The following is a 20,535-nucleotide window of genomic DNA, read 5'->3' as shown; positions in this document are numbered from 1 at the left end:
CTCAGGGGGCGCGGGGTGGGGTGCCCTGGAGGGGCGGTGGGCATGGGGCTCTCTGGACTATCTGGGGGGGCGAGGGGCGGGCCGTGCATGAGGGGGGCACGCCCAAGGGGGGCGTGCGGGGTGTGGGGGGGCACGGGACGCATGGGGGCGTGGGGGGGCATGGGGCAAGCGGGAGGGGAACAGGGTATGCAGGGGGGCGCAGGGGAGCGTGCGGGAGGCGCGGGACACGTGGGACGCCGTGGTGCAAGGGGGGCTAGCGGCACAGGGCACGTGGGGGTGCGCGGGAAGAGGGAGCGTGGGGCACACCGGTGTGCGGGAGGCCATGGGACGCCGCAGGGTGCTCTGGATGCATGGGGGGGGCGGGGCGTGGAGTAGGCAGGGCATGCTGAGGCACGCTGGGCACAGGACGCGGCACTGGGGTGCATGAGGTGCTCGGGTGTGGCGTGGGGCTTTTGGGAGGCGCGGGGGGCGTTGGGCCTGCCTGGGCATGCAGGGGTGCGTGCAGTACATGCGGGGTCGCGCGGGCCGTGTGCGGCGTGGGGACGAGGGGTGTGCAGAGTGGGGGAGGCGGGAGGCGCCAGGGCGGGGCACCACGGGACGCCTTTGGGTGCTCTGGATGTTCCAGGGGGGGCGGGGAGCACGGGGCGGGGCTCGAGGAGTGCAGGACGCCACAGGGCATTCGGGGCGCGCCTGCCGCGTGTGGGTAGGGAGCATGGGGCGCACGGAGGGGTGTCCCAACGGGCCGGGGGATGCTGGAGGCGTGCAGGAGGGGGCGCGGGGGTGGGGCTCGGGGGCGCGGGATGCCGTGGGGTGCTCAGGGCGCTCCTGCCCCATGTGTATAGGGAGCGTGGGGCGCGCGGGTGCGGGGTGCGGTGCATGGGGGTGTTCAAGGCATGCGGGGGTGGGTCGTTGGGGTCTCGGGGCGCGCGGGGGTCGCGCATGCGAGGGTCACTTCTGGGTGCCCGGGGCGCAGGACGCCGTGGGGCGCTCAGGGCCCGCCTGCTGTGTGTGGATAGGGAGCGTAGGGCACGCGGGGGGGGAGGGGTGCGCAGGGTGGGATGTGCAGGGGGTGCGTGGGTGTGGGGCGCAGGGTTTGTGGGGCGCGTGGGGCTTGGTGGTGTGGGGCCATCGGGGTGCTGGGCCACGCCTGATGCGGCGGGTCGCGGTGGGTAAGGGCAGGCGGGGTGGCAGGGCGTGGTTCGCGGGGGTGTGTGCTTCCCTCTGTTACCCCAATCTATGCCCTCCCTCTTGCAAAAAATTTCTAATTTCCCTTGAATACTTGCCTTTTTTTTTCCTTCTTGTCCCTAGTGCAGCTAGGTGGTCGCCATCTTGACTGGAAGTTTCTGTCTCCAGGTGTTGGTATTATGGTGATACTAGCTTCATAAAAGGACTTGGGGAACATTCCTTTTCTCTGATTATGTGAAACAGTTTGAGAAAAATTGGTTTCAGTTTTCAATGAAGGTTTGGTAGAATTCAGTTAAGAGCCAACTGTTCCTGAATTTTTCTTTTTGGGGAGGATTTTGATTACCTTTTCAATCTGGGTGGATGTGATAGGTTTGTTTAGGAGATTAATCTGTTATGAGTTCAGTTTTGTGAGGTGGTATGTGTCTAGGAATTCATCCATTTCTTTTAGATTATCTGATTTTGTGGAGTAGAGCTTTTGGAAGTATGTCCTGATGATTCTTCCAATTTTACTTATGTCTCTTGTGACCTCTACTTTTTCATTTTGATTTTGTTAATTTGAGATATCTCCTTTTTTTGTTTGATCTTATTGGCCAAGGGCTTATCAATCTTATTTTACTTTTTCAAAGAACCAGCTCTTCATTTCACCAATTTTCTTAATGGTTTTCTTCATTTTCAATTCATTAATTTCTGCACTGATCTTGATTATTTCTATCTATCTTGACCTCTTGGGGTTGGATTCTTCTTGTTCTTCCAATGCCTGTAGGTGGGTGATTAGGTTATTAATTTGGGATCTCTCTATCTTTGTTATGAAGGCATTTCGTGCTATGAATTTTTTCCTCATGATTGCCTTCATTGTGTCTCATAAGGTTTAGTAAGTTTTGTTTTTTTCTTCATTCAATTCTAGAAATTTTACTATGTCCTTTTATATTTCTTCCACTTCCTATTTATTGTTTAAAAATGTGTTGTTCAGATTCTCCAACGGAGAGTAAGTTAGCACCCAGAAAATTGAGATAACACTTACTTTTTTGATAGACAGTTTGATAGGTGTAGGCCCTCTTATACCCCGTGATTGATGGTAGCTTGATATTGTAGAGTGGGCTTGTGTTTGGGTATGGTTCTGACTTGTTTCCCAGCTCCAGCTAAGGGTCTAGTACCACTGAGTGGATCAGTTAGCCAAATCAAGAGCAATTGATTCCTCACCATGGCTGTGTACCACTATTGCACTTGTGTGGGTATCACATCCGGTTAATTGTTGCTACTTAGGTTAAACAATGTGTTGCTTGGACAGATCTTGGTCACTTCCCCCAGTCGCCTATGTAGCGCCTTCTGGCACTAGACATGCTGACTGTCTGGGGACTGACTCTCTCCTGGCTTCCAGCCATGTCATTCCATTTTACGTGTCAGCTGCGTATGGAGTCTTCAGCAATAGGGTCTTACCACTGGCCTTTGGTGGGTCATCAATTACTCTGACAGAAGTCTGTCATTGTTTTGGGAAACCTTGTAGGTTTCTCTGATCAAAAGCTCATTGTGGATTGTAGGCCCAAGCTGGAAGTGGGGGTTACAGGTCAGTGTCCACTAAGAAATTGAGGAAAAAGATAACTAATATACAAGAGTTAGAGAGGAGAGAGATAGAGGGGAGAGGGGGAGAGGGAGGGAAGGAAGATGTAGGAGATTTAGGTCAGTAAGTGTTATCTCAATTTTCTGGGTGCTAACTTACTCTCCGTTGGAGAATCTGCTTCTCTTTTCCAGATAGATGCAGATCCTAAGAAGAGAGCTGCCCCAACATACCTCAGAAGGGGCCCAACTGAAACTAAGGACAACTGGCGAAATAAGCAAGGGTGATGTTTTCCTGTGAACTGGATACCAGCACAAAGGGGAAGGAGATCAATGCAGAGAAAAATCAACTCCTACCAAATCAGAGAGCCAGAGCCTCAGAGGCCCCCAACACCTCAGCACTGAAGCAGACCAAAAATGAACCCAACATGGCTCAGGGAAATCTTGCGGAAGAGGGGGCGGAAAGAATGTCAGAGTTACATGTTGGGTCATGATTTTCAGAGACATTTATCATACTAATAACTGGGGGCTAACTCCACAATGCACGACCCATTTTCAATAACAAGGAGGGTCTAATGGGAGGGGGTAGATCACAGATGAGCCTAAATAATGGTACCAAACTGCCTGTATTTACTGAAAAGAAAACTAATAAATTAAATTAAAAAAAAAATGTGTTGTTCAATCTCTAGGATCTGGTGGAATCTCTGAAGCATCTCTTGTTTTTAATTTCTAGCTTTACAGCATTGTGATGTGATATGATGCAGTTAATTACATCAATTTTCCTGAATTTATGAAGGCATACTTTATGGCCTAATATAGGATATATTTTAGAGAAGGTTCCATGGGCTACTGAGAAGAATATGTATAATATAAATTTGACGTGGGAAGTTCTGTTGCTGTCCATTAGGTCTTGTTGATCTATGGTGTTGTTGAGCTCTTTTACTTCCCTGTTGATTTTCTGTTTGGATGATCTATCTATTGATAATAGTGGAGTATTGAAGTCTCCAACTATGATGGTGTTGATGTTTATTTGTGTTTTGTAGCCAAGTAGATTTTGTTTCATAAACTGTGGTGCACCCATGTTTAATGCATATAGATTTATGGATTCTGATGTCTTATTGTTGGACCATTCCCTTGTTATGTAAGCAGTCACCATCTTTGTCCTTTTTGATAACTTTTGATTTTAAATCTATTTTTATCAGATGTTAATATAGCATCACCTGCTTGTTTTTAATTTCCATTTTCTTGGATTAACATTTTCTATCCTTATACCCTGAGGAGGTGTCTGTCCTTAGTGGTAAAGTGGGTTTCTTGAGGGCAGCAGATAGAAGGGTCCATTTTTTTGATCAACTCTATTAACTTATGTCTTTTGATGGGTGAATTAAGATCATTAATATTTAAGGTTATAACTGTGAGGCTTGATTTAAGCCCTGCTATGTTGGGGTACTTTCTGGGGTTTGGTGTTTTTTTGGACTTAGTACATTTTTAAGGCTGCTCTAAAAAATATGGAATGCTTCACAAATTGGCATGTCATTCTTGTGCAAGGGCTGTGCTAATCTCCCTATCCTTCCAATTATAGTATGTTTGCTGCTGAAGTGAGCAACAATAAACTTTAGTTTATCATAAATATAAATATATCCAGAACTCATTCATATTTAGTGGCAGTTGATTCTTGTCATTAGTAAGTCTCTTAATTCATACATTTATGTCAGAACTACAATAATACTTCATGCACTATGTAATCTTATTTGATTTAATTGTAGGATTTCATAAATTTGATAGCATTTGGACAGAAATTATTCTTTGAATATAACATTGCAATTGTTACTTTATGTCTTTATGACCTTGAACTCTTGTCTGAGGATCTTATAACTTCAGAATACTTGAGCTACCAGGCACTGTTTCCTCCCTCCCTAATGACATCTGTTCCTATAGGTGAGTACAAAAGACTGGAACACTAAATCAGCTTTACAGACAGATAAATTACACTAACTGCCTCTCTAATCCCTTTTATCTGATCCCTGTTCTGCAAATAGTACTACCAGATTCAATTTATTTTTTGGTTTAACTTTCAGTTCTGGAAGATTTGCATGTCCTCCTTGATCATCATGTGTAAATGTTTTAAAAATTCATCTATTACTCTGTCCTAGGCTGGAGTGAGTCCCTGTCAATCCCCCAAAAATAATAATTAAAAAAAATATCCAAAATAAACATGAGTTTTAAAATATATATACCACATGTATAAAGTTAATTCATTAATTTTGTAAGTAAATATTAAAGTTAAATATTTTTCAAAGATACCAAAATGTTCTAGAAAGGTCATTAAAATGCCAAATTTCTGTGGAAAACTAAATACTGATGCCCAATTTTTTTTGTCTAGACAAAGAAAGAAAACATCTATACAACATGTTTTTCTAGAAATGCAGCTTAAATTATATAAATGAAGACATTGTTAAATATAGCAATTTACCCTAATTATATTTAGCAATGTGTAGACAATATGTGATTATAAGCATTGCATTGATAATGTGGTTACAGTAGTGTAGACAATATGTAATTATAAGCATTGCATTGATAATGTGATTACACTAAATTGTTTTGACCCTATACTGCTGTTGTACTTTCTTCCAAATTTTTCATATATTCTTATCAATAGTGAAAAAGCAGTCAAAAAATTCTGAAAAGCTTATTTGATCATCCCCTCTCCCCTGTGCAAAGGTGGTGATGAGTCACATAGGCTTCTGGCTTATAGTCAGAGGAACTTGGCATCAGTTGAATAACACCAAATCTATAAGTACAGATGATGATGAAATAGCATGTCCAAGGCCCTTAGATGAAATGGCAGGTAGCAGGAAGGGCTGTCCAGAAAAGTATATTTAAGCTCATAACTGAAAAAAATATATCATTATTGGGATGGTGATGATGTGAAAGAAGACTGTTGAATTAGGGTTTCTTAATGCTTCTTAAGGAAGTAAAAAGACATTCAAATACCTGTTTACAATTCAATCATCCGTAATTTCAACTACAAAACTATAGGAAATCTCTCAGAAGGAAATACAAAGCAACATAACACCAGCTCAGCATAATTCACTTAGATAGTATGAGCTTTAATTATTTCCTTTAAACTACCTTGGTCAATATGTAATTTGGATATTTGATTTGTCCTTTATATAACATGATGAACCTTCAAATCTGTAGATTAATACATTATTGACATTATTTGCAGTAAGTATTACTCTAGGAAATTTATATTTAGCAGACAATTTAATTCCAGAAAGCTATGATAAATTGATATTATTACCATGCCCATTTTACAGATGCAAATCTGATATCAGAAAGCATCAGAAAGTTAGTCATTTACACAATTATGTTTTGATGAAAAATAGAGAGAAAATAATCGAATTTGAGGAGAAGTCAGAAATTAGTATGGTGTCAATTCACCTTTGAAACTAAATGAAAACTTTGATGGTTGATAACTACCTCTACTCATGATTCACCTTTGGGATAATCTTCCCTTATATAAGTATATATGATGAATACATGAGCTTCTTATAAAATTAAAGTTGATAAGCAATGTATAAATTCCTATTAATTTAGAAATATCTTCAAGGCTGTTTTAAAATCTCATTTGTAGTGTTATGTTTAAACACTGCTACTCATACCTAGACAAACCAGAATAGTGACTCTGGGAAAGACCATTGAGGTTAATGTCATCTTTCTGGAGGGTAGCATCATGAATTATAATTATGTTGACTTAACTGAGCAGCACTTACACTCAGAATGCTTATACAACATGAAGCCTCATTTGTCTATCTTTTTCTTTGTAGTGTTTTTTCTTTCCTTTGTACCACCACTTTAATGACTAAAATCCCAATTTTTGCTGTTTTCCATGTGTGCTTCAATTTACACTCTTGACCAAACTTTTAATTATCAGGGTTACTGTAGTTGGCACAATTTAGTTCCATGTGACAGTCTTCACTATAGCCACTTAAAAAACTCCTGGCAAGTAGCATTACCACAGATGCTAACCTACATGGGTAGCTAAAGTTGTCTCTGCTTTGCTTTTGGGTTTGGACAGTCACATTAGGCAAGAGAATCATTCTGAGAAAACGCTGGGCTCTGATGTTAAAAAAAAAAAAAATCATGCTAATAAAAGACTTTGTTCATTCTGTTCTAATTGTCCTAAAATAAAAGGCTTCTTTGTAATTGAATTTGTTTACTTTTATTCATTGAAATGGGAAACAGGTGGGCAGAGGAGTTTATTTATGGGAGCACAGCGGATCCTTGAAGTTTCAGCACTGCCAGAATTGTAATCTACTGCAAGTACCTCCCTGTTTGTTTTTCTTCAACTAGGGATATGTTGCAGGAGAGATGCTAGATCAATGTATCAGTGACAGCTCTTTGTTTAATCTTCAGGGAGTGAATTTACTCCTTGTAGTAATTATGTTAAAATTCTCCAGTGAATGGGTCCATTAAGAGTTTTAATTTAAAAACTGGGGAAGGAATCTTTTTAAGTGAATATATATAAGAACAAGTCAAAACCCAATTTGACATATTTTCAAGGTAATATTATATAGAAAATATTCTATCATCAGAAAGTATAAAACTCAAATTAGTGTACATATATCACCAATATAAATGAATGAGTTATATGTATGCACTATGCGCTCACAATATAAAGCTATAAACATAAAGAGTGTGATGGTTAGTATTTTTCTTTCAACTTGACAGGCTCTAGAACCACATAGTATATAAATCTCTGGGTGTTTCTAAACTAGGTTAATTGAGGTGGGATGACCCACACTAATTGAGGGTGACACCATCATTCTGCGTGCTGGAGACACTGACTGAGTAAAAAGGAGGGCAGGAAGCTGAGCAGCAGCATCCATCTTCTGCTTCCTGACTATGGATGCCATGTGACAAGCCATCGCCTGCTGCCTTCCCACAGTGATGGGCTGTGTCTCCTGGATTTGAAAATCTCAATAAGCCCTTAAGCTTATTTGTGCCACGTGTTTGGTCATAGCAATTAAAAAAAAAGAAACTAAAACATTGAATGTCCATGTAATACATAGTTCAATTCAAGATACTCCAAGAATAATGTTATTAATTATTGTTAATTAACCACTTCTATGACCACAGACATCAGCTGGAACTATCTTACACAAACTGAAAATCACATTCTTACCAATTGCTCTGAAATTGAACTAGAAATATTCCATATATATTACATATTATCTAAGGTCAAACTTAGAATATCAGTCTGAGATCATTACTATGTTTATGTAGACTACATAGATTATGAGTTTGGACAGATATGAATATAATTTAAAGGTACAGATAATTGTCATTATGATAAAATAATAACATTATAAGAAAATCTTGACTGCACTGATGGTTGAAACTGATTAGTCATGACATAAAATTAATTTACTTTTTAAGTATATTTTATTTATTTTATTTATTTATTTATTTATTTATTTATTTTATTTTATTTATTTATTTCATTCATTTTTGTGTCTGTGTAGGAGAGAGGTAGAGAGAGAGAAACGGAAAAAACAGGCCAGAGCCTCTGCCCACTGCAAACAACCCTAGATTCACCACGTTTTGCATCTGGTTTTATAAGGGTAATGGGTAATTAAACCTGTGCCAGCAGGCTTTGCAAACAAACACCTTTAACCACTGACAAATTTTTCTTGCCCTTAATTTTACATTTTAAAAAGATTGATAAAATAATTTTATCTGAAAAAAATTGGCTAATACAAAAACTATGTAGTTTTACAAATAAATTTTTCAAGAGTAATCTTTAATTGAGAATTTGTAATACAATAAGGATTCATTACTGCCAGTGGGTCTGACCTTCATGATAGGAGTGAAAAATTCTCAGTAACCTTAACTTACACTTTAAGAGAATGGGGAACAAAAAAGACATGTGATTTATCTAAGAAAATATTATAGTTCTTAAGTAAAAGATCATTTTAGACTTAATGTCAAGCCTCAGAGCATTTTGTTTGACTGTTATCTGCTCAATTCAATACATTCAGTTATTTAATAAGGCTTTTATTTTCAGATTTACATTGTATATAACATGAAGCATTTTCAATCCAAAAGTTAATTATCAGGAATGTGAATAGTTGAAAGCACAAATCCTTTCAAAAATTCCATATGCTCTTTATGAGCTGAAGCATGGCCATCAGAAATAACAAATGTTAGCTGTCAAACTCAGGATTTCCAGTTTGAAAAAAAAGAAGTTTAAATAATCTGCTAATATTTTTATCACATCACGCAGAAAATGTCTTGATTGTTTCATTTTTAGTTTTGACAGTAATTTGGGTGTGGAAGCAATACAGCCTTTGTTTATAACATTGATAAATTATAATCCTTAAAATATTTTAAGGTACCATTTTATAAAGCTCAAATTTTTTATTCTCTAATATATTTAAAGGATCAAGTATTTGCATATAAGGGGCCAAATGGAAAGTATATAACATATGTTCTTCATTTATAATTTCTTGCTCCCAAAATAAATGTTGAGTTCTAAAATACATGATTTACTTTTCTAAAATATGAAGGTCATAATATTGGACAAAATGAAATGCTAGAAATGAATCAGTAAGAATATATGAGTGGTGCATCTACAATATAGAAAGCTTTTGTTGTGGCATAATCAAACTGAAATTATTGTAAAAGTAAAACAGAACACATTTTCAAAGATATAAATATATCATCTAAATGCCACATACTTTGTTTTTTTATAAGTTAAGATTTATTTTAAAAATTTCACATTGCTCATTGACACAATCTTCATAAAATTTATACACCAAATACAATAAAAATAAGTTCCAATTATATTTTTCTTTCTTCCAAAGTGAAGTTTCTGCATTTGAGGTATCACTGTAAGACATGCCAATACAAGATGCCACATACTTTGTATAGTGAAGTTTTGACTTACTAGATTTGTATAACTAGACCTTAAAATAATCAAAATTTCCCATTTCTAATGTGCACAGTTATATTATCTTGCAAGTGACTAACAAAATTTCCTTAGCTATTGGAAGAAAATTATATTCATTTGGCACAGATGTTTTAATATGTAATCTCTAGTTATCTGTGCTTTTCTTGAAACATCTGGATAGTTATATGCTGAACCAAAATAGGCCAAATGCCAGAGGGAAGAACATAGAATGCATTTATCTTTTAAAAGTTATTGCATGGTTTAGATACATTAAGGAGGATTCTATGCTCAAATGAAAACATACTCAAGAGCTGAACAATTTAATTGAGTTTGTGCAAACTCTTTAAATTATAATTTGGCCCAAAAGCTTAATTAAAGTAAATTGTGGGATTGAAATGAAACCATTGAAATGAAAAGGCAGCTCATTAACTGATGTTATACTCAAACCAATATAATTTTTAAATGCATGATTATTATTCTCCTAACTACAACCTGAACATGCATAGTATTTCATTAAATCCTATAGCATGAGACCTCAGAGGATACCAGATAGTTACATTATGTTAATTAAAAGAGTTTCTGCTTAAAGAAAAAGATTTTCTTAACCTAACTGCTTATCCTTTTATACTACAATGGACCTCATTTGGTTTTCTTAGATATTTGAGATTTTCAGTTCTTTGTAGAGAAACATACCTTTATTTATTTAAAATGGGAATACCAGAAGAGCAGCAGCTTTTTAAAATGTCACCAACTGATAAGTATATAAGATTTTATTTGACTTGCAAGCCAACAGTTTCACCTGCCACAATGTATAGTTGTTGACCAAAGATGTGAGACTCTTGAACCAGAAATAAAAGACCTCATTACCTTGAGCAAAAGCAGTGACTGGTGTCAGTAAGTTTTCACTGGCTCCCTGACTTCCAATTCCTGCTAAAACATGAAGGGATAGATTACAGCTGCACATACAGAATTTTCTTACAGAAGTACCAGGGTCAAGGGTTCTGCATTTTTCTGAGCTAGCAGCAAACTTCATAGCAAGTAGCAAATAAGCCAGCCTTCCTATGGTTAGGAGGGAGGATTTACGTGGTTATCACTTTCTTGTGGTCATGACCTATTTAGTTGATTATTTGACTGAGTATGGAAATTACTCAGAATCAAAAAAAAAAAAAAAAAGATTAAGCTTTGTGACTGAACACAATCAGTAAAAATACAGAGGGACAAAGGCTCATTGTGGACCTCCTTTTCAGATAGTAATTAATCAGTTTGCTTTTGCTGAATTCCTACCACTAAGATCTTACATGGAGATTATTTTGCCAAGCAATACCATCCTACATTCTACATCCTCCATGGAGTGATCTGTTTCAACACACTGTGTACTATATATAGTGATTAAGAAGTGTTGCTATAAAAGTCACAATGACTGGGCTGGAGAAATGGCTTAGTGGTTAAGCGCTTGCCTGTGAAGCCAAAGGACCCTCGTTCAAGGCTTGATTTCCCAGGACCCACGTTAGCCAGATGCACAAGGGGGCACATGTGTCTGGAATACGTTTGCAGTGGCTGGAGGTCCTGGCGTGCCCATTCTCTCTCTCTCTCTCTGCCTCTTTCTCTGTCTGTCACTTCAAATATATAAATAAAGATTAAAAAAAAAGTCATAATGGCTGTTCTGTAGTACATGGCAATGCTAGAAAGGGAAATTAGATAATAGAATTGTCTCTAAAGTGAAGCCTTAAGAAATAATTGCTAAGGGAAATATTTTAGTTCAATATAGATCTATAACAAGCTTAATTTAGATACTCAAACTACTTTAAAGATGGGTAGATAAAGACACAGTGCACCAGCTAATAAGGAGATGCTAAGAACAATTTAAGTGACTACAGAAACAATAGAAAAATATCTTTCCTTTTGACAATATAGATGGACTCCTCCTTTCCCTTTCTTTCCCTCCCACTCTTTCTTTCTTTCTTTCTTGGTTTTTCAAGGTAGGGTCTCACTCTGACCCAGGCTGACCTGGAATTCACTATGTAGTCTCAGGGTGGCCTCAAACTTACAGCAATCCACCTACCTCTGCCTCCCAAGTGCTGGGATTAAAGGCGTGCACCACCACTCCCAGCTTATATATATGTATGTGTGTGTGTATATATACATACATACATACATACACACACACACACACACACACACACATATATGTGATTGACAACTTCTATACTTACAGACAACAAAACATGGTATTTCCCTCCCCTCCCCCACTTTCCCCATCATAGCTCTGCTTTTCATCATATTCCCTCCCTCTCTCCATTAGTCTCTCTTTTAATTTGATGTCATCATTTTTTTCTCCTATTATGAGGGTCTTTTGTAGTTATTGCTAGAAGCTGCAAGGTCTTGGATATCGATGTCAAATTCTGTCTGGACAGTTGTATGTAAAGAATGGTACTCTTGGGCTGGAGAGATGGCTTAGCGGTTAAGCGCTTGCCTATGAAGCCTAAGGACCCCGGTTCGAGGCTCGGTTCCCCAGGTCCCACATTAGCCAGATGCACAAGGGGGCGCACGCGTCTGGAGTTTGTTTGCAGAGGCTGGAGGCCCTGGTGCGCCCATTCTCTCTCTCCCTCTCTATCTGACTTTCTCTCTGTGTCTGTCGCTCTCAAATAAATAAATAAAAATAAAAAAAAAAGAGTGGTACTCTTCTTTTGGCTCTTACATTCTTTCTGCCACCTCTTCCGTGATGAACCCTGAGCCTTGGATGGAGTGAGATGTTTCAGTACTGGACACTCTTCATCCCTTCTCCTCAGCACTGTGTTACCTTTTGGGTCATCCCAATGGTCATTGCTATTTGAAAAGAGAAGCTTCTCTAACCGGAAGTGAGAGTAGCATTAATGTATGAGCATGAACATTAAGTGTAGTACTTTCAGAGTAACTTGGTGAGCATAATATATGCATTTATCCAGACAAGAGCAGGCTTTATAAACCTAAGGCCCATGATCTCCCCTGCCATAGGCTTTTGATTAGACTTTCAGTACCAGGCATGTATTCCCTCTTATAGAGCAGTCCAATTAGAGAGCAGCTGGTTTTTCCCAGAGCAGACATGCCACTATTGCACTCTTTTAGTCATTCATCATGTCTGGCCCAACTTGAAGCTTCCAGTGTCTACTATTTTCACTGCTGATGACTTCAGTCTCCCATAAGGCTGCATACAGTGCAGCTTTTTCAGCATTCAGTTGGCCGGGCTATATAGAGAAGGTTTTCTGCTTAGCACTAGCTCAATTTCTCAGTGACTCTGCCACTCAGGCATGTGAAGTCTTCAGCAGTAGTGTCTTACCATCTCTTTCTCTTGGAAAACCAAGGACCTTGGCAATAGTATATAATGCTTTGGAGCCAACAGGGACCTCCCTGTCCAATAACTCACTGAAAAGTATCGCATCCCTGGCACTGAAAATTTTCTAATAATGACCCATGGCTTCAAAATGCACCAGTATTCAAGAAAGTAGATTTTCATATGTTTTATTCAGAATATCTTGAATTTTGGTTGACCCTCCTCCCCACCTTCATTTTACACAATCTCTACCCCTGACCTCACTTAGGCTTGGTTGTGCAAGTATCTCTAAGGGAGTAAGAAGAGTCATTAGGATATATGCCTAGGAGTGCTATAGCTGGATCATATGGCAAAACCATTTTTAGCTGTCTCAAGAGCCTCCACACTGGTTTCCAAAATGGCTGTACCAGATTACATTCCCCCCCACCAACAGTGCAGAAGGGTTCCACTTTTACCACATCCTCACCAACATTTATTGTCATTTGTTTTCTTGATGATAGCCATTCTGACAGGAGAGAGATAGAGAATCTCAAGGTAGTTTTAATTTGCATTTCCTTGATGGCAAAGGTTGCAGAGCCCTTTTTTAGATGTTTATATGTCATCTGTATTTCTTCTGCTGAGAACTCTAATTAGTTCCACAGCCCATTTTTTGATTGGGTTGTTTGAGTTTTATTGTTCTGTTTTTGAGTTCTTTGTATATTCTGGATATCAATCCTCTGTCAGATATGTAGCTGGCAAAGATTTTCCCTCTTTCTGTCAGTTGTATCTTTACTCTATTCACAATGTCCTTTGCTGTACAAAAGCTTTGTAATTTCATGAGATCCCAATGGTTTATTAGTGGTTTTATTTTCTGAGCAATTGGGGTTATATTCAGAAAGTCATTAGCTATGCTAATATGTTGAAGGGTTTCCCCTACATTTTCCTCTAGCAATTTCAGAGTTTCAATTCTGATATTAAGGGCCATGATCCATTTGGATTTGATTCTTGTGCACAGAGAAAGACAAGGATCCATTTTCATCTTTCTACAAATAGATATCCAATTTTCCCAGCATCTCTTGTTGAAGAGGCAGTCTTTTCTCCAATGAATATTTTTGGCATTTTTTTGTCAAAAATCAGATGGCTGTAGCTTCCTGGATTAACATATGGGTCCTCTATATTTATCTACATGTTTGTCTTTGTGCCAGTACCATGCTGTTTATGTTACTATGGGTTTGTAATATAGCTTAAAATTGGGTTTGGTGTTACGATCAGCTTTATTTTTTGTTGCTCAAAATTGTTTTGGCTATTAGAAGTGTTTGTGTTTCAAAATGAATTTTAGGATTTTTTTTTTCTATTCATGTGAAGAATTCCATTGGAATTATAATGGGGAATGCATTAAATTTGTAAAATGCTTTTGGTAAAGTTGACATTTTCACAATCTTGATTTTTCCAATCCAAGAACATTTGATGTCTTTCCATTTCCTTGTGTCTTCTGAAATTTCCTGCTTGAGTAATTTAAAGTTCTCATTGTAGAGATCCTTCACTTCCTTGGTTAAGTTTATTCCAAGGTACTTTATTTTATTTATTTAATTTTTTTTTTTTTTTGAGGTAATTGTGAATGGGAGAGACACCCTGATTTCATCCTCTGCATGTTGTTAGTATATAGGAAAGCTACTAATTTCTGTGTATTTATTTTGTACCCTGCTACATTGATAAAAGTGTTTATAAACTCTAACAGTTTGCTGATAGAGATTTTAAGGTTTTATTTATTTGTTTGTTTTTTCAAGGTAGAGTCTTACTCTAGCCCAGGCTGAGCTGGAATTCACTACATAGTTTTAGTGTGGCCTTGAACTCAAGGTTATTCTCCTACTTCTGCCTCCCAAGTGCTGGGATTAAAGGTGAGTGGTCTTTTATGTATAGAATTATATCATCGACAAATAGTGATAATTTGATCTCTTACTTTTCAATTTGTATCCATTTTATGAGTGACTCTTCCCTTATTGCTATAGCTAAGACTTTCAGTATTATATTAAATAAAAGTGTGGACAGCATGCACCATTGTTTTTTTTCCTGAATTTAATGGAAAACCTCCAAGTGTTTCTCCATTTATTATTATGTTGGCTGTAGGTTTGTCATAAATAGCTTTTCTTATTTTGAGATATATTCCTTCTAGTCCCAGTTTCTGTAATACTTTTATCATGAAAGGATGTTAGATATTTGTCAAGTTACTTTTCTACATCTGTTGAGATGACCATGTGATTTTTGTAGTTCAGACCATTTATATGATGTATTACATTTATCAATTTGTGTATGTTGAACCATACCTGCATTACTATGATAAAGCCAAGTTGGTCGGGGTGAACAATCTTTTTCATATATTCTTAAATTCTGTTTGCTGATATTTTGTTTAGAATTTTTGCATCTATGTTCATGAGGAATATTGGTCTGTAATTTAATTTTCCTTTTTTTTTTTTTTTTTTTGTTCTGTCTTTGGTTTTGGTATGAGGATGGTACTGGCCTCATAGAAGGAGTTTGGTAGAATTCCATTCTTTCCTGTTTTATGGAAAAGTTTGATAACAGTGGTGTTGGTTCTTCCATGAAGGTCTGGTGAAATTCACCAGTGAATCCATCTGGGCCTGGGCTTTTTTTAGTTGGGAGACATTTTATAACTGCTTGGATCTCCATGCTTGCTATAGGTCTATTCAAATGATTTATATTATTTTGATTTAATTTTGGTAGGTCATATGAATCAAGGAAATTATCCACTTCTTTCAGATTTTCAAATTTAGAGGCATATATATTCTTAAAGTATATCCTTATAACCATCTGAATTTCTTTGGTATCTGTTGTAATGGTGCCTGTTTCATCTCTAGTTTTATTAATTTTTGTCTCTTTCTTGTGGTCATATTTGCTACGGGTTTATCAATCTTGTTTATCATTTCAAAGAACCAACTTTCTGTTTCACTGGTCCTTTGGGTTGCTTGTGTTTGGTTTCTCTTTCATTAATGCTTGCCCTAGTCTTTATTGCTTGTTCTCATTCACTGAATTTTGGTTTGCCTTGTTCTTCTTTTTCCAAGTCCCTAAGGTGAAGCATTAATTGTGAACTCTCTAATTTCTTTTTTATTATTATTTTTTGTTCATTTTATTTATTTATTTGAGAGTGACAGACACAGAGAGAAAGACAGATAGAGGAAGAGAGAGAGAATGGGCAGGCCAGGGCCTCTAGCCACTGAAAACGAACTCCAGATGCGTGCGCCCCCTTGTGCATCTGGCTAACATGGGTCCTGGGGAACCGAGCCTCGAACCAGGGTCCTTAGGCTTCACAGGCAAGCGCTTAACCGCTAAGCCATCTCTCCATCCCTAATTTCTTAATATAGGTACTTAGAGGTAAAAATTTCCCTCTTAGGACTGCCTTCACTGTGTCCCAAAGGTTTTGGTGTGTTGTATTATCATCATAATTTGAGTCTATAGATTTGATTTACTTTTTGATTCCTTCCATGACCTTTTGATCATTCAATAGTGTATGTACTCTCTAGTCTCTATGAATTTCTGTATGCTCTGTGACTTTTCTTTTTGCTGATTTGCAATTTAATCCCATTGTGGTCAGATAGAGTACTAGAGACTTTTTCAATTTTCCTATGCTTGTGGAATGTTCTGTAGATATCTGTTAGGTCCTTTTGTTCCATGGCATCATTATTTCAGATGTCTATCTGTTATTTTATTTTATTTTATTTTTTGCCAGGATGACCTGTCAACTGATGAGAGTAGGGTATTGAAGTCTCCCACTACAATTGTGTTTGATTTTATCTGTGATCTTAAGTCTAATATTGTTTGTTTGATGAAACTGGGAACCCCCATGTTAATGTGAGCATATGTCTAGGATTATAATGTTCTCCTGTTAGGGTGTTCCTTTAATCAGTATAAAATGACCTTCTTCATGTTTCCTCAATAATGTTGGTTTGAAGTCTATCCTGTCAGACATTAGGATAGCAATCCCTGCTTGTTTCCTAGACCCATTTGATTGAATTACCATTTTCTATCCTTTTACCCTATGGTGGTGTCTATGTTTTATTTAGAGATGAGTTTCCTGGAGGCAACAAATTTCAGGATCCTGCCTGTTAATACAGTCTGCAAGGCTATGTCTTTTGGTTGGTGAATTGAGGCCATTGATATTAAGAGTTATTATTGAAAGTTATGCATTTATTCTCTTCATTCTTCTTACTTTGTAGTGTTTCTTGTTTTCCCTTTACTCATTTGTTTTAACTGTTATTTGATTGTGGTTTATTTTTTTCCTATTTCCTCCTATGTGTGTTTTGCTTTCTCTTCAGCATGAAGAATTCCTTCAAATGTTTTCTGTATAGCTGGTTTAGTTGTCATAAATTCCTTTAGCCCATTTTTGTTGTGGAATGTCCTTATTTCCCCATCTATTTGGATAGATAGCTTTCCAGGATAAAGTAGTCTTGGTTGAAAGTTTTTATCTTTCAGAACTTGGAATACATACATCATTGTAAGCCCTTGTGGCTTTTAAAATTTGTGCTGAGTAATCTGCAGTTATTCTTATGGACTTGCTTTTGTAGATGATTTGCTTTTTCTCTCTAGCTGCTTTCAATATATTTTCTTTGGTTTGCATGTTTAGTAGTTTAATTATAACATGGCAAGGAGAGGTTCTTCCTAGATTTTGTCTGTTTGGTGTACTAAACGCTTCCTGTGTACATTGGCATTTCTTTCACAATTTGGGGAAAACTTTCCTCTATGACTTTTTTGAAAACACCTACTAAGCCTCTGGATTGAAATTCTTCTTCTGTTATACCATGAATTCTTATGTTTGATATTTTCATAGTGTTCCAGATATCTTGAAGTTTCCATTCATACCTTGCTATTAGCTTGTTGACTCCTTGCTGGACTCTGTCAGATCTGCCACCTGGTCTTCTAGTTTAGATATTCTGTTCTAATCACAGATGGCTTTCCTTCAGATTTCTTAACTTTGCAAGTAAATGCCCAGTAAGGGAATAACAGGGTAACTTGGTAACTCTACCTTCTTCCTTTTCAGGAGTCTTCATATTGATTTCCAAAGTGGTTGTACCAGTTTACATTCCCACCAACAATGAATGGGTGTTCCTATTTCTCCACATTCTTGCCAACATTTGTTTGCATATGATTTTTTTGTTTTGTTTTGTTTTGTTTTTCGAAGTAGGGTCTCACTCTGGCCCAGGCTGACCTGGAATTAACTATGTAGTCTCAGGGTGGCTTTGAACTCATGGCAATCCTCTTACCACTGCCTCCCAAGTTCTGGGATTAAAGGTGTGTGCCACCACGCCCAGCTTGTATATGATTTTTAATGTTTGCTATCCTTACTAGGGTAAAGTAGAATATCATAGTTGTTTTAATTCACATTTAATTAATAGCTAGGGATATTGATCATTTTTGTATTTGTATGTGAGCCTTTTGTTAATTCTTCCTCTGATAACTCCCTATTTAGTTTGCTGCCCTAATTTTGGATTGGGTTGTTTGTTTTCTTTTGTTTAGCTTTTGAGTTCTTTGTATATTGTAGCTATTAGGCTTTTATCAGTGGTATAGCTGGGAAAGATTTTCTTCCATTCAGTGGGTAATCTTTTTAGCTTCAGGAGATGCCATTGGTTGAATACTTGTCTAATTCCCTGGGCTACTGGGTTTGTTCAGGAAATGTTTTCCCTGTCTATGTTTTGGATAGTACCTCCTATTTTTTCTTCCAGTAGATGAAGAATTTCAGGTCTTATACTGAGGTCTTTAATCTATTTGGACTTCATTTTTTTAATGGGGAAATAAGTGGGTCTAATTTCATTTTTCTACATATGGTCATCCAATTTGTTCAACACCATTTGTTGAAGATGCTATCTTTTCTCCAGTCTACATTTTTGGCACCTTTGTCATAGATCAAGCAGCTATAGTTACTTCTACTAAGGTCTTGGTCTTCAATTCTGTTCCATTGGTCTATGTTTCTGTTTTATTTCAGAACCATGCTGTTTTTGTCACTATGGCTTTGTAATATATCTTTTTTTAATTTTTTTTTATTTATTTACTTGAGAGTGACAGACACAGAGAGAAAGACACCTCTGCAAACGAACTCCAGACTCGTGCGCCCCCTTGTGCATCTGGCTAACATGGGACCTGGTGAACCAAGCCTCGAACTGGTGTCCTTAGGCTTCACAGGCAAGCGCTTAACTGCTAAGCCATCTCTCCAGCCCTGTAATATATCTTTACATGATGTATGATGAAACTTCCAGAGGTGTTTATTTATTTATTTATTTTCTGAGGATATGTTTGGATGTAGAGATCCAAGGCCTTATGCCATTCCTTATGAATTTTGAGATATTTTTTTCAATGTCTGTGAAGAATGATGCTGGTATAATTATTGATATTGCGTTAAATCTATATTTTGCTTTTGGTAGATATTTCTACTCTTATATAGAAGCTTGAGTACATATCCCTTGTAGACTTGATTTTTTTCAAAAATATATTTATTTATTTTCCAGGACACAGTGAGAGAGAGAGAGAGAGGAGAGAGAAAGACAGAATGGGCATACCAGGGCCTCTAGCCACCTCGGTCTAATTCCAGATACATGTGCCACTTAGTGCATCTGGGTTTACATGGGTACTAGGAGTTCAAGCCCAGACTATCAGGTTTTTCTGGCAAGAACCTTAACATCTGAGCCATCTCACTAGCCCAGCTGTTTTGTTAAAACTGAGCTTTCAGCTTTAGTCTATAGCAGACAGATTCTTGTCATGGGGATATATGTCACAGGACAAGATCTGAATTCTAGCCAAAAGGAATGCAGAGAAGATTTGATCTCTAACTTTGCTTGTTCATCATGTTGGCCATTTGGGGGTGTCTCTCTGCTTGGATTTATGAATGGGAGCCAGTTCTTCTGCCATCTGATGGAACTTCCCCTAGATCTGCAAGCTTGAAACAAATCCCTTTCTCTTATAAATTGTGTTTGGTTTGGATGTTCATCCCAGCAACATAAAACTGTCTACAGCTGCCTCTCCACACTATCTCATTATTAGTGCCACTACAGTTTCGCCTCACTTTCTGAGCATTTAAACATTGAGCAGTTCTCAGAACAATGTGAGTTTTAAGTTATTATAGCCTACAAATGGTTTTAGAATGAAAGAAGACTATCTCTTCAAAATATTTAAGAACATGAAAAAAAAGTTAGGAAAATTCTAGTCAATAGGATAACTTGTGCAATTCTAACATGTAGTACCACAAATAGGGTCAATTTAGACAAATAATTGTAAATTTATACAAGTTATTTAATCTCTTATTGCCTCAGAGTTAACAAATGTAGTTTGTGTGATTATGCTAACATAATTAAATAATATATTTTGAAATCACATAATAGTTGCTGTAATTATCATTATGTATAGGGAATTAATAAGGAATTTAAACTTTTATTATGGTTTAATGTATATAATTGGTGATTTTGAATTAACTGAGGAACCAAATAACCTACACTAACCTCATTGGGTATGTTCTGGTCACAACTAAATCATAAATAAGCTCAAGGGTCTAAAT

General features: G+C 37.6%; 1 non-coding gene across 1 annotated transcript; it reads right to left on the bottom strand.

Annotated features, from left to right (window-relative positions):
- Nucleotides 1-4,238: 4,238 nt before the first annotated feature.
- On the bottom strand, nucleotides 4,239-4,342 carry LOC123462524. The gene has a single exon (XR_006638337.1). It is a non-coding gene; the product is annotated as a U6 spliceosomal RNA (small nuclear RNA).
- Between the last annotated feature and the right edge of the window lie 16,193 nt (nucleotides 4,343-20,535).

The sequence above is a fragment of the Jaculus jaculus genome, chromosome 7 (assembly GCF_020740685.1).
Source record: "Jaculus jaculus isolate mJacJac1 chromosome 7, mJacJac1.mat.Y.cur, whole genome shotgun sequence".
NCBI classification, from domain to species: domain Eukaryota; kingdom Metazoa; phylum Chordata; class Mammalia; order Rodentia; family Dipodidae; genus Jaculus; species Jaculus jaculus.
This window is presented reverse-complemented; position numbering and strand designations above follow the sequence as displayed.